The 11138-nt window shown below is 44.6% G+C and overlaps 1 long non-coding RNA gene across 1 annotated transcript; it reads left to right on the top strand.

Moving 5' to 3' along the window:
- The first annotated feature begins 3849 nt into the window (after positions 1–3849).
- LOC138922405 (uncharacterized) lies at positions 3850–5729 on the top strand. The gene is made up of 2 exons (XR_011435493.1): positions 3850–4729; positions 4844–5729. It is a non-coding gene; the product is annotated as an uncharacterized lncRNA (long non-coding RNA).
- The last annotated feature ends 5409 nt before the right edge of the window (positions 5730–11138 follow it).

An 11138-nucleotide genomic window follows, 5' to 3' on the forward strand; every position in this document is an offset into this window, starting at 1 on the left:
TGACTGCTGGGGTTACTGAAGATTACAAGGACAAGAAGTGGGATGGTTTACTTTTTGTGCCTAGCACAAAGACTTTTCAAAAACTTCATTAATTTTAAATGAAGTGAATTTGTTGGAACATAAAGCATTTTGGGAATTTAAATAAACGGAAAATAATCATTTTCTTTAAACTTAAAATGTTTGACAAGAAATGAAAAAGGTAACAAATTAGTTCTGGAAAAATGCAAACTAATTCCTATACTCCCATTCTGAATCAATCTTACAAATGGGACTAAAAAGAAGGAAGGAAGCGCCTGTCTGGTTTTTCAAGTAAGAGAAGGCAAAACCAATATGGCAGCAAGGTAAGGTTCTGCCTGCTCCACAGAACCCATGGTACAGAATCCATGTTTCCGACCTCTTGTTGTGCAGAACTCTCACGTTGCATGTATTAAGGCTGGATTTAAAGACTGTAGAGTAGTCTTAATAATCTGTGCAGAGACAGCATTTTATAGTTTCTAAGCCACGCTCACACACATTATCTCATCAACTACTCAAAGACACATCATTTCTCCACTTGGAGAGGAAGAAACTAAGGCCATTTTCCTACAACTAATACATAGAGGCTGGAATATGAACCCCCAAGAATTCTAACACTAACTACATTGCCTCCCTAACAACCACATTTTAAAGATGTCCAATACAGGCCTCAGAACACTAACCCAGGACACATACATGATGCATGCCAGGGCCAAACCACTCACCTAGCGTTCTTCTGAAGTTCACAATAAAAAACAGAATGAATGAACATTAATAAAATGGTTCACTTTTGGAGCCGTCCCAGTGGTGTAATGGTTAGTTCATACACTCTGCTCCAGCAGCCAGGGGTTCGCAGGTTCCAATCCTGGGCACGGATCTAGCACCACTTGTCAAGCCACACTTTCGCAGTATCCTACATAAAATAGAGGAAGATGGGCTCAGACGTTAGGTCAGTTGACAATCCCAAAGTTATTAAGTGTACAAGCAAAAAGAGGAAGATTGGCAACAGACATTAGCTCAGGGCCAATCAACCTTACCAAAAAAAATATTTCACTTTGAAATAGACCTTAACGAATAACTTTGCTTTAAATTATAACACTACATATTATTACATTTTACACGTTACTACATATTCCATAGACTATGTAACATAACATAGTCACAGATTCTAGCAACTAGGACGTGGAATCTTTTGTATTGGGAGGGATAGGGCTAAGGAGGAGTTGCATTATTCTGCCAACCAAAATAAGCAAGATTACAATTGGATACTAATTAAAATCCAAATTTAATTTTGAAGTTTTGTGCCCCCTCTCCATGAAATGGGTCCATGAGGAATGGACAGAAACAACTCATATCCACTTGTCTAATTCTGACAGGACATCAGATAAAATAACAAGAGTGCTACTTTAAAAGACTCTGCCCAATTACCCAGTAAAATGAAGGATTTATCACATTCATTGAACTTGGAACTATTCCTTCTTATACAACTAAGTTTGACTGCTCTGACTTTTATTTTCAGAGACTGTTTTTCCCTTCTCCACTCAGGTTCACTACATTGATTTAAAATGCAGAGGGCAAAACTCAAAGACAATGACTAACTCATTTTGATTGTCAACTTGTAAGCTAGTGAACATTAGTAAACATATTAGATACTAAAAATACAGTAGTAAAACTTATAGCTCTTTACCACTTAAAAAGCATTCTTATTATCTCATTTGACGCTAGCATCACTGTGAGGTATAGTTACAGAAATATTACTCAAATTTTTCAATAACACTCAGAGAAGAGAGGTGATGTTGACAATCCCAAAGTTATTAAGTGTACAGCTGCCTCGGCCCATGAGGACAGTATTCACACTGTCTGAATAGCTGTGGGAAAAAGAATAGTACCTATTAAGGATAGAGGGGGAAAACCTAAATTCAGTAAAAACATTATAACATTTCCCCAAACTACACTATTCAATTATTTTAGATATGATCATTAGAAAAAAAAATGAAGAAAATGTATAATTACACATTTCTACTCAGTAAGAGAAATCTGAATTAATTAGAATTTTAAATTGAAAATATTAAAACAAAAATCAATACTCCTACACTAGAAAAAATGAAAATTAGAAATCTCATACCACACTGGAAAAGTTTATACCATTTCTTCAATTTCATTTTTCTATTAATGTGTGTAAACTCTGTAGAACTAGCCAAAGTAATTAAATAAAATAGACATAATATCCAAAAATCATGAAAGTTTATACATTTTGGTAAACTTTTAAAAGTTAAAATTTATCTTTCCTAATTGAAAACTGGGTTAAAGATCTATCACAAATATACAAGTACAAAATTGCAGTGAAAGTTCCATCTTTGGTATATTCACATGAACAAACAAAATAATTATCACCTCTTTGAACGGAAGTTATAGACTTTTTCAGGTCAAAATTCTGTTAAAATATAACTATTTGAAGTGTTCAAAAATTTGCATTAATGTTAATATGGCAACATTTTAATGTGGACAATAACAGAAAAACGTCATTCCCTCCACAGAATTCTGCCTCTAGAAGTACATTTAACAAAGTTGGAGGAAACAGGATGCTTGTTGATAGTGACAGGCTTATTTCAAAACCCAATTATATCTGTTCATTCCCTTTTGCTAATTAAAGCAAAAGGCATCAAAATCTCTCCTAACGATGTTCTAATCAATACGTGTTAGTGACCTTCCCCAGGCAGTGCTGCATCTGGACTAACGCTTCACCGCAAACCAGGTGCATACTGTAACTAGTTCCACCGGCACAGACTGTAAAGTCCCGACACAATCACCATTCGGGCTATGATTACCTAGAAAATAATCCTACATATGTGTCCACAGATGCCAACCCTGCCAAGATGTCCTAGTCCAGAACCCCCCAACCCAATAAACAGGCTATTCAAAACTCAACGCAACCGCAGGGGTCAGCAGCTCCTGGCACCCACCTCCCCCCGACTAAGCTCCAGAAAGCGGGCACGCACACTCAGGCCGTGCTCGCCCACTAGGAAGAGGTGGGTATCTCCAGGGACGATCCCGCTGCTGCCAGCAGCGACGTGCGGCAGCCTGGGGTCTCCCGCTAGTTGCTGAGAGCAGCTGGACCCTGAGTGGCCAGGACCGTCCACTTCCAGGCGTGGTGCTCTCGGGCACCAGCATCCTCAACCGAAGGAGGCGAGGGTGGCAGCAGCGCATCGGTGCGCTGGGGAAAACAGGGAGTGGGCGGGCAGCCACGGACACCACCGCCCGGACTAGAAACCCGCCCCCACCGGGCAGCTCCCCGCCTGGGCGCCCGCGTTCCAGTCGGAGAAGCCAGGCGGTCGGAAGCGCCCCGACTGCGTGCAGGGCTGCGTGGGGCGCCCGGGGCGCCGCTTCCGCGCCGAGAGCCCGGGCCCGCGGGGAAACGGAGGCCCGCCGGGTCCCCGGGAGCCCGGCTCGCGGAGCGAGCAGGTGACGGCGGGGGCAGGGCGGCTGCGACGCCGCGCGGGCGGCGGGCGGGTGTCGGGCGAGTCTGGGCGGCGTCGGGAGGGACCGGCGAGCGGGGGAGGGGCTGAGGCGGGGGGAGGAGGGAGGAGGAAGAGCGAAGGGCCCTGGCGGGACTCCCGGCGCCCAGCTGCCCGGCCCGAGCCCTCAAGCCACCGCCCCCAGGCCCCGCGCAGACGCTGGACGGTCCCCGCCTCCAAACCTCCCCCCCCCGGCCCGGTCAGAGAATAACTTACCCGTTTGCCGACGCAATCGCTCCTGCTGGCCCCTCTGACGGACTCCTCCGGCTCGTCGTCTTCCGGTGATGAAACCGGAAGTCCCACCCCTCCCCAAGAGGAAAACGGAAAGCCGAAGGAGTCAATCTAAGGAAGGGGAGACGCGCGTCAGGCTGAGAGCCTGGCGGCGTCTGACCGGGAAGGCCACCTGGCACTTCCAGCGGCTCCCCGAGCGGGTAACCCCCGGGCGATCCCGCCTCCTCCCTCTCCATCCCTCCTCACTCCACCCCTTCGCTCGCCCGCCCGCGGTAAAGAACCCCGAGGGCGGTGCGGGAGAAACGGACGCGCCCGGGCCGGGCGGGAGCCGGAGGCCTGCGGGCCGGGCGGCCGGCCTCCGCCTCCACCGGCCCAAGCGATGCCCGGCGCCTCTGAGGCCTCCTCTAACGGAGCGAGGTTTTCCTGCTGTGCCAGGCGCGTGCGCACCTCCGGGTTAGGAGAACAGCCTCTGGATGCTCCTAGCAGGGGTCCTCAGAGTCGCAGACCCTAGGAAGCCACGAGCCGAATTCGGATTCTAACGGGTTCTAATGAAAAATGCAGGAGGATCGGGGTCCAGTTCTCAGAAGAGGGGGCTGGGCTGCGCTGGGCTGGGCTGGTGTCTGGCTAACACAGAGGCTGAGGGAGGGATGCGCTGGAATGAACATGTGGAGCGAGAAGAAGCCCAGACCAGGTTCTTTGTGTGTCTGTGGCCGACTGCCTTCCTCCAGCTGCAAGTGCAGAGAACGTGTGTCACCACAGGGCTCTTGCACTGTCCAGCACACACTCACGCAAGGTTTATTTTTATGAATACAACGTAAAACCAAGAACATTCCCAGTCCTCGTTATCTTCCATAAGAGCATCTACCAAATCTAACTGACAGTCCAAACCTGGACAGTCCCAAACCTGACATGTTGCCCTCCTTCAATACGATGACGTCCCCTCCTGATCATGTCACTATATACTCCCAGTAAGTATACTGGGTGGTCATCTTTATCCATGTGCATATGCTTCTTTGGTAAAATTTTTTAAAGCAAATACTTAAATTTCTCTATCCCCAACCTCTTTGTCTTCTTATTACTAGTTAATTGGTCTTCTGGCTAATCACTGGGCGGATTTCTGTCATCCCTCTGAATGTAATCTATCTGGAAAATACTTCCTATCTGGCTCCCAAACCACAGCAAGACCCAGGTAGCCACATGGCTTGGGTTTGGGTAGAAAACGTGGACCCATCAATGAGAGCTGGGGAGACCCATCATGACCCGGGGAGGCAGAAAACCACGGCTCTGGACTCAGGCATCCCAGGGTTGGAATCTCCTAGATTCAATGACCTCATTCGTCCTCCTCCTCTCCTCACCTGGTGGCAGCTGAATAATTGACCAAGACACTGCAGGTCTCAGAGATTCAGCAGGAATGCAGATCAGCAAATACATCTTCTTATTTAGTGACTTGGTAAAACTGATGTTCCCTTGCTCAGAAATGGTTATATTTTACAACCAACTTTTGTTAATTGACTACTATGAACACCCTTGTTAAAATATAAATTGGCGTCAGAAACCTCGTGTACAGTTAGTCCTTGGGACCTCTGCCAAATACATCAGGTAGGTCCACGGAATCCGAAAACCTCACAAGATTCAACCAAATCTGGCGAGCATGGACTGTGCTTAAATAGTGACGAGTACCAAACACCTGCGAATATTTAACCAAGAGGACTTGATGTTGTCCAGCACCAGAGAAGAAGTGGCTCCTTATGGATGCCTCAGCGAGGCTGATGCCACAGGTGGGTCCCGTTTCTGTGACAAGAGGCAGGGTAAGCTGGCCCCATGATCCAGCCGTTTTAGACATGACGCAGCAAGCTTTAAAACTGACATTTCAAGCACCCACAAAGAGATGGAATGTGTGGCACTTTGTTTTTATTTGGAATCATAAGAGAAACATTTTTAATAAACCCTTAACTTCTTCTCCATTAATGCTATTTAAATAGTGAATTCATAAAGACTGAAGTGATTTGTTTACTTATACTTAGCTGTAGAAAACTTACGTGCTTTTGTTTATTTGTTTACACCATCAAATCCAATCAAGCCAAACAAGATGGTCGACTGAAATGACTGATGAATGCAACCTGAGCTGACAGCTTCAAATTTGGGATGTGTTACTGATGTCAGGTTGATCAGTTCTCTGTCTAAAATTGATGCTATTTAAAGCTTTGAACAATTTAGATGTAGTCACTGAGTAAAATCCCAACGGGGTGAGAGAATTCCATCAGGGCTGATTCTGCTGTGGTGAATTTCCACGTGCGCAGGTGTCAGAGGGAGAGTGGCCTCTCCCGATGGGGTAGTGAGACAGAACAGGATGCAGGAGGGGCGGTGGGCTGGCGTCACTCACAGCAAAGGTAAAGAGGCTTAGAATAAAGATAGACGCATCTTCTCACAAGGAATCCCAAATGGCATAAGAGTGTGAATATTGGTCATTTCTGTTTCAAAACTTTTCAAGAAAGGAAAAAGTGAAGGGGAGGCAAGAAGTGAATATGTATCACGCTTCAATAACTCATCTGAAAATGAACCCCCAGGGAAATCATGGTAGTCGGTGGGGTAGACCAATGTTTTTATTAACAATATAAAAGGAATGTGTGGTGAAAGCAACGGTGACATAAGTACTGACAGTCAGTGGATGAATGATTATGTGTCCTGAGCACCTCAGGACACAGCAAACTAGAGCAATTCCACCAATCAAATGGCAAGAGAAGTCTAATCGAAGAACCCTCCTTGTGCTGGAAGGGCAGAATGAGTCCAGTCCGGGGACTACTGGGGCCAGACTTGGGGAAATCAAGTTGTTGAAGGTAGCTGTGACTTTAGAGAGGTGTGCAACAGAGACATTAAGCCATTTCCAGTGTCTCTACCTTTAAAATAGTTTATTACTGGTCCAAATGTCCAAAGACGTATTAAAGAGGGAAAATATTGTTTACTGGACAGAAATTCTCTGGATATTTAGATTCTATTCCTGTCCAGGGATGTGAGAGAGGGGATATGTCAGCAGCTCAGATGTAAGCTGGAAGGTTCCCGTCGTTGTTAATGCAGCTTAGCCGTCTCTAGGAAAAAGGCAGCAAATAATTGGGATCCTTCTATGTAGTTCCACCTAACAAAAGAAGAAATAAAGAGAAACTGTTATTTCCATTCAAATAATGGAGGAAAAGTAGTCTACAATTTAAACAGGAAGATTTGATGACATAAATTCAATCTAAAATATGCAGCATGTCGGAAGGTTACTGATGTGGACACCCTGTGGTTTGCACACTGAGAGATCAGCCCCCTCAAGAACCTGCTCACTGTTGATTTTCTCCTTCTGCGCGTGCTCTCCATCGTCCACAGTGCCCAGCGGGAGCATCATCACACTCTTTTGGATAACATCCTGGAATATATTGGCAATTGGTGTGGTTGATCCATCCCGGATCATATCTGGTTCTGTTCCAAACACTGAAACACAGGAAAAGAAGGCATTGAATAAATTAATGAGAAGACTACCCCCAGTGATCTCCGCAAATGTCGTGTTCACTTTATCTTTCTTTCTTTTTTTTTTTTTTTCCCACCATGAAATTTGGTGGCTGGGATAAGTAAGCGTCCTGATATCATGCAATTTATATTCTAAAATAGTCAATAGAGTCAAGAAGAAAACTGTGGTTGCCTTATTTACTATTATCTACTTTCAAAAAATATTTTTAAATAATATTTTAAAGTAACGTTAGACTTACAGAAAAGTTGCAAAAGTAGTACAGAGAGAGTTCTCATATATTCCTTACTCTGCTTTCCCTAATGTTAACATCTTACATAACTATTGTACAATTATCAAGAATAGGAAATTAACATTGGATAATATTATTAACTAGACTCAGCCTTTATTTGAATTTCACTCTTTCCCTTCTGCTGTACCAGGATCCAATGCAGAATCCCACACGGCATTTTGTCATTGCTCCTTAGTCTCCTCTTGTCTGTGACTGTTTCTCAGTCTTCCCTTGTCTTTCATGACCTTGACCCTGCTGAAGAGTACTGATCAGTTGTTTTGTAAAATGTCCCTCAGTTTGGGTTTATCTGACGTTTTTTCACGATTGGAAGAGGTCATGTGTTTTTGGCCAGAGTACCACAGAAGATGTACCTACCTACTTTTATGGTTGCTTCACGAATTAAGTATTAGAAACACTAATATTAAATATTAGGAACACATTTCTTTGGTGTTTTGTGTTTCTTTTGTAACCAACATATGAATAAATCGCTGTACTCAACTTTCACCTGAATGTTGCAGTGTTTGTACTCAACTTTCAAGGTATCCCAGGAAACAGTTTTAATGGATATCCTGGGGTCTAGAAAGAGATGAGTTGAAACCTTCTAGGCTATAGGGAAAGTTGCCAGAGATGGAGTGGGAATGAAAAATAAATGAAGACACAAAAGAGAACATGCCGTGTCTTCTGGATCCACAGAGCAAGGCGTGAATGTGAATAAAGATGATGTACACTCGTGCATTGCTTAACGACAGGATACATTCTGAGACATTCATCGTTAGGTGATTTAATTGTTAGATGGTTTAATTGTTGTGTACTCACACAAACCTAGGTGGTATAGCCTACCACACGCCTAGGTGATATGGTGCTAATCTTATGGGACCACTGTCATACATGCAGTCCGTTGTTGACGAAAAACTCATTATGTGGCAGACGACTGTCCTTTGTTGGCAGGACTGGTTTAGCACACAGACAGACAAAAAGGTGCCTTATGCATTCCTGCATTTTCCTGTATTTCATGTCTTTACTGTTGAATTTGACATTTCAATCACACATCTCTCTTCAGCTGGCATTCCATTCAACTTCCTAACTCTTCTTCCTCTTTTCTTCACCCCCAAATTTTACTGGTAAAATACTGCTACAATTGAGGGCAGTGGGGATGATTGTGTAGAGAAGTATGGCTCTCGGTGTTGGACTTGTCCTCTAATTTTTGACGTCTGTGTCCCTTGTACTCATAGACGCAGAGAGTTAGTGCTCCAAGGAGGTCTGGAGGCCATTAAACCCAGAGCTCTGTGACCGGGAAGAGCAAGTCCCCACAGGGCAGCCCGGTGCCAGCTTGCTCGCTCCACTACAGTTTAGCTTCTTCATTTTTAACCCCAGAGGACTTCCTTTACTTTCGTGCAAGTTCAGCTGTGCTTTTAAAAGTTTTTATGTATCGGCCAATATTTCCATGAGTTTTGCAGAAGGAGGGTTGGGAGGTTTCCAAGTCCATCATTTTCCCCCAAATTCAGGTCTCCAGAACGTGAGTTTGAACCCTGGCTTCGCTACTTCTAGCTGAGTGCCCTCCAGCAAATTATTTAATCTCTTCTCGCCTTAATCTGCACCCCGGGGAGGGCTGTTGGGAGGATTCATGAGACAGTGTGTGTAAAGAGCCCTGAACCACACCGTTTACCGTCAGTAATGCAGCCCATATAAAAGGAGAGTCCACAGTGAAGTTTTAAAAGTGTCTGCTTTATCTACAGCCCCACCGGGTACCACCCCTTGTTCCCAGTGTAAACCAGCAATCAAAATAGCATAAGTCTAACCTGTTTTGATGGCTCTTTTTGCTGCAAGATACTGATTATCTTTAATATTTGCGATCCATGGGTGTAGTCCTAGTGCCATAGAAACAACCGTCTGGTTGGAACGATTTCTTTGGGAAAATATATATTCAAGATGCTGCTTTACCTAAAGGTAACATTTTCAGTTGTAAGAGAAAATTTTGAGTAGCTCTCATAGCCTTGTATCAAGAAACTGATTGGAATCCCAAGCTGACGCATTCAAGCGTTCTGATTTTCCCTCAGCTCTTCCAGAGGGAGGACGCGGAGTGAGCCGGGTCTCCAGGACGGAGAGCTGCGCCCAGTGTGAGGAATGCTTGCTCTCACTCCCACCCCTCCCGAGACCCCCCAATCCCCCCTCCTGTCCCCACCCCTCCCCGACCACAGTGTCTCACTGTTAATGTCGGCTTATTATGAATTTGGGTAATTATGAAACCTTGAATGATATTGTGGGTAATACAAATATGATGAATGTTTGAGGTAATTATGAAACACAACACAAGTAGAACTTCTCAATTTGAATATCCCTCTTTTTGGACTTATCAGTATCTTAAGGAATATTTTGGGAACATTACACACTTGGAAATTTCCAAAAAGTGGGAGCAATTTCACGCTAAGCTGTGAAGGAGGCTCATTGACAGCATCTTTCTCTCTCCCCTGGGCTCCATTCCGGTTGCCATTATGGAAATCCACCAGAGAAAAACTCCATACTCTGAAATATTCATCCCTTCGACAAAGATTTAAGGCACACCTGTCACGTGGCAGGAACTGTTCTAGGTGCTGGGACATAGCTGTGAGCAAGACGAAGACCGTCCTGCGCTCATGTAAAGTGTGTGCTGTGAGGAGGAGGAACAGTCCATCCAGAAAGGGAAGGAGGGAGGAAGATGGAAACAAAAAGACGGAGGGACGCAGAGGGGAAGGAGGATCTTTGAGAATGTAATTAGCGCTAAGACGACGATAAAAGCGGACAGTGGATGGAGAGAGGGCGCCGAGGTATTCCTTGAGCTCCCTTCTTCAGAGTCTACCTTCTGTGCAACTTGAGGTACACTGATGATAGGTCGATACTTCAGGCACGCACCTCCTTCCAGACACAAACATTTTCATTAAGGTGGCTGCTTTCAGGGGGTTCATTTCAGACATCATGGACGAACCAACGCTGGGGGTAAAGATTTTCCGGCTCAGTCCAGCCGTAGACAAGTAGCTTCTCCGTCTGTGTGTAAAACCCATCTTGCCTTTTTATGCACCATTTAGTTTTCAAAAATTTCCCATCACTCCAACTCCAAATGGTTATTTGTCTGATGACTGTAATTGCATATAATTGAGGGAAGAGATTTTTACTGAACAAAAATCCTGTTGGTTTCTTGACATTTGTTCCAGTCCCTTCTGTATTGGAAAAAAGTGATACTTCAATGCTAACAACTGAGTTGCTCACTACTGTGTGGCATGTGGCTCTCAGGAACGGCGCTGCTGGACAGAAGAACAATGCACGTTTGTTACCTGTGTTTCCACCACGGACATGTTCATGTGAGGGACTAGACGGATTGAAAATTTTCCTACAACTCGGCCAGGTATGACTGTTTTAGCTCCAGGCTCCTCAAAGGCGCCCTCAATCCCGTGAATAGAAAGAGATGGGTACCTCCATAGGTGCATTAGAATTTCCTCCTAAATTGAAATAAAAGTATTTTATTATATGAAAGAATGTTTAATTAAAACTCAGTTGAATTGTATTGCTTGCATCACCAATTTCTGTACATCTGTGACACGGTTAATGGCAAGTTAATTATCGCCTC

The sequence above is a fragment of the Equus caballus genome, unplaced genomic scaffold, assembly GCF_041296265.1.
Source record: "Equus caballus isolate H_3958 breed thoroughbred unplaced genomic scaffold, TB-T2T haplotype2-0000794, whole genome shotgun sequence".
In the NCBI taxonomy this organism is placed as follows: domain Eukaryota; kingdom Metazoa; phylum Chordata; class Mammalia; order Perissodactyla; family Equidae; genus Equus; species Equus caballus.